Source organism: Myotis nattereri (assembly GCF_964212035.1).
Source record: "Myotis nattereri genome assembly, chromosome: 18".
Taxonomy (NCBI): Eukaryota; Metazoa; Chordata; class Mammalia; order Chiroptera; family Vespertilionidae; genus Myotis; species Myotis nattereri.
In genome coordinates this window covers 33,031,546-33,035,662 of record NC_138093.1, presented here as the reverse complement: position 1 = coordinate 33,035,662, position 4,117 = coordinate 33,031,546, and positions in this window count along the sequence as shown.

Here is a 4,117-nt window from a genome sequence, read left to right as displayed (position 1 = left end):
TTTAAAAATATGGTTGAATTACAAAAATTTATACCACTTTGTAAAAGGTATAATAACTTGTTTTATTGCTGTTAATTTTTATTAACAATTAACAAATTGCTTTATCAATGGTATAATAAATTATTAATTCCCATTTTATTAATAAACTAGAGGCCTTATGCATGAAATTCATGCAAGAGTAGGACTTCCTTTCCCCTGACTGCTGGCACCAGCTTCCCTCTAGTACCCGGGACCCGGGCTTCCCTCGCAGCCCCAGCTTCGTCTGGAAGGTCGTCCAGTCTAATTAGTATATTATGCTTTTATTATTATAGATTCCAAATTTTTTCAAATGGTTTTAAAATTTTTAGGCCTATATAATTACTAGAAAAAATAAGGTTGTTTTGGATAAATTTCTGGGGCTATGCTCTAATAAAAAGATAAGAATGAATTACAAATAACTTCACTTTCTTATATATAAATCTAAATTCACAAATGCTTAACATTCCTTTATTTTTTGAAATGAACTTATTACCCCCAGCGATATTTTTTTTCTAATTGGTTATTATAATTTTACCATCTGTAAAGCAAATGTTAAATTGTCATTATTATCAATAATTCTGAGAAAATTAACTACAGTCTACATTTATGAATTATGTATATGAGTCCTTTGCAAACCATCAAGCATTTCTAAACATAAAGTTTTATTTTTGCACTTCGTTCAAAAATTTCCTTAAGTTAATCAATACTGAAAAGGTTTGACAATACCTGCGGGGCTCCATGGGGAAGTGGTGGCTGGAGTTTTTCATTGTTTTATATGAATGAATATGTATTACAGGTGGTGATTTTTTATTTGGTGATATGATTTCTTTTTTTCCCTTTTGAATAATTTCAAACATACACAAAACTTCATGTTCTCATTGCTCAGCTCCAACAATTATCAACTCATGGCCAACCTTGTTTTATCCATATGGTGGATGAAAAGGGGCCACATGCTAACCTGACAAGCTCAGGGAAGGCCTGCCTGGCGGCCTTGAAAACTCAGATCTCAAGTAACCACAAAAGATGGTCTGGTATTAAAACTTTTTAACTAAAAGCAATTTATGGCAGGTAATCATGTTGTAGGCTAGAATCTTTGCTGACAAAAGTCAATCTTTACCTACTGAACCTGTTTATTTCTTTTTTGTTTTTTTAACTTTTAATTTTTATTTTTAGGGAGAGGGGAAGGGAGAGATAGCAACACTGATGATCAGCTCGCCTCCTGCACGCCCCCTATTGGGGATCGAGCCTACAATCAGGGTATGTGCCCCAACTGGGAATCGAACCTCCTGGTTCATTGGTGGATGCTCAACCATTGAACCACATTTCCAGGCAGTACAAAATACTTCTTATTTCTTTTCTGATGTTTTCTTAAAGCCATGCGCTATTTAGAAGTATATTATTTAATTTCCAAGTATTTGGAGGATTTTTCAAATAACCCTCTTTTACAGATGTCTAACAATAGCAGTGTGAACAGACATGATACTGTATATAATGTGAATCTTTTCAGAAACTTATTGATACATGTTTCATAGCTGAGAATGTGGTATCTTGCCAAATGTTCAACTGAACTGGAAAAAAATGTGTTTTTGCTGCTATTGAGTGGCATTTCCAACAAATGTCAACTAGATCAAGTTGGTTGTTAGTAATGTTCCCATAAATTCTATTCTGCTGTGTTTCTGTCTACTTGTTCTATCAATTATTGAGAGAAGGGTATCAAAATTTCTATAATTGTGAATTTGCCTATTTTTTTGCTTTCAGTTTTTAAAATATCCTTATTATTGAAAGTATTACATGTGTCCCCTTTTTTCTCCCATTGACCCCTTATAACCCGCCCTTGCCCTCTGCCCCAGGCCTCCACCACCCTATTGTCATAGGTTATGTAAGTAACCTAGTTTTTTGATTGATCTCTTCTTACCCACCCACCCACCTACCCACCTACCTTCCCTCTGAGATTCCACAGTCTGTTCCATGCTTTATGTCAGTTTTTGCTACATGTATTTTGAAGTTCTTTTATTAGGGGCATACATAGTTAGAATTTGTATGTCTTATTGATGAATTGATCCCTTTCTCGTTGTGTAATAACCTTCTTTATCTTTAAAAATGTTCTTTGTTCTCAACTATACTAAAATATAATTTGTCTGATATTTGAACATTTTTCATTTCTTTTCCATAAATTGCTAGATTAAATTCTGAGAGCCAAAACATAAACCAGGTAATTTTCAAGCAGTTACATTAAAAAAGTAAAAATAAACAAGTAAAATACATTTTAATAACATATTTTATTTAACCCATGTTTGCAAAACATTCTCATCTCAACATGTAATCAATATAAAAGTTACTGATGTGTTAATTTTTTTTAATTGCTTAAAGTATTACAAAGAGTATTACATATGTCTCCTTCCCCCCCCCCCCGCCCTTGACAATCCCCTGGCTTCCCCTACCCCCCAGTGTCTTATGTCTCGATGTGATAATTAACAGTGTTTTCTCTCCGTCTTCAAGATATAGCATGTATTTTATTACTTACACACGTCTGAAGTTAACCTAGCCACACTTCAAGTGTTCAATAACCACACTTGGCTAATGGCTACCATATGATATAATTCAATTCTAGATCTTCTACAATGCAAGTGTCAACAAATATTAAAAGATATGCTCACGGTTTCATGATTTAGGGGTGTTTTTGACATTTTTATGCCTTAGAATCAGGAAGGCATAAGGAAAACTGTGCAAAGAATGCAATGCTAGGTACAGATAGGAGGATATTTATCTATGGGTAAGATATGGAATACTGCAGGAATGCCAGTGCTTGAAGTGAAGACGTAATAGAAATCAGAATAACTTAGGGCTCTTAGTTCTCCAGCTCTTGAAAATGCACATAGAAATGATGAATTACCAAAATTTTAAATCTTGAGTGTCTGATTTGAAATCATTCCTATACTATGTACGAAAATACTAGACTTTTATCCCAAGCCATATAGAACAGCTGTTTAGTGCTACAGATAACAGTGCTAAAGTGGAGAACCAGAGATGACGCAGGAGCGACTCGGGCTTCTGAAGGGTGTGGAGGGCCTGGGATTAGTAAACTGAGTGATTTCACCATGTATAATCGGAAAGCTATTCAGAGGAAGCTTGAGGCCTGAGTTGGAGACTACCCTCGAATGGCAGATGGCCAGAAACAGCCTAGGATACTTCTACAGATGTGTCCACATTCTTAATCAGACCTCTCCATAAAGGTAGAGTCTTCCTTCATTCATTCCTTGAGTTTAAGCTGCCTTGTGATTTGCTTTGGTCATGGGAAAAAATGGCAACTATGAAGCCTTGTACATCTCTTTGGGTATTAGGACTTGTTCTTGGAACTCTGTGACCACCATCATGTGAATAAATCTAGACTAACCTGTAGGGGGATGAAAGAGAGATGCTCTTCTTTGTCCCAGCGGATAGCTAGCTAGTTGCCAGACATGTGAGTGAGGCCATCGGGACCAGCCAGTCCTCGGCCAGCTCATCAACTCACACAGACACATGCCACAGTCTAACAGAGATAGGCTGAGTCTGAACCATACCAGAAAGACCGCCCAGAAGAATCCTTGTTTATAGATAGCTGTTTAGGCAACTGAATTTTAAGATTGTTTTGCAGCAAAAACAATCCAAACACCCTTGTAATTTGATGGCAGTTTGGTAAGCTAAGGCGCAGAGAGGTGGCCGTTCTGTCAAGTTATCAACCCCAGGCACCTTGCTGGGCTCATTATATGTGGGACAGATTCAACTTATAAAGAACTGATCAAGGCTGTGGCACATGAGAGAACTCACTTTTTGTCATTTTGTTGTGGTGGTTTATGTGGTCTTTGTGGTAGGCTACACAAGCAAAAATCACAGAGGCCATGGAGGAAGAGATTGGGATGGGTATGCACCCAATGCATTCTTTCTAGAGACATGGGTAAACCCTGACTAGGACCTGAGTGAGGGTAGAAAGGAAGTGTGATGAAAGGCTTGTTCTACACACCATGAAGCCTCTTTCCTCTGTGATGGGTGTGATAGAAGTGACCCAAGTGACCATGCGAGTGTTTCTCACGGTCCCAACAAATCAGGCCAAGCAAGGAGG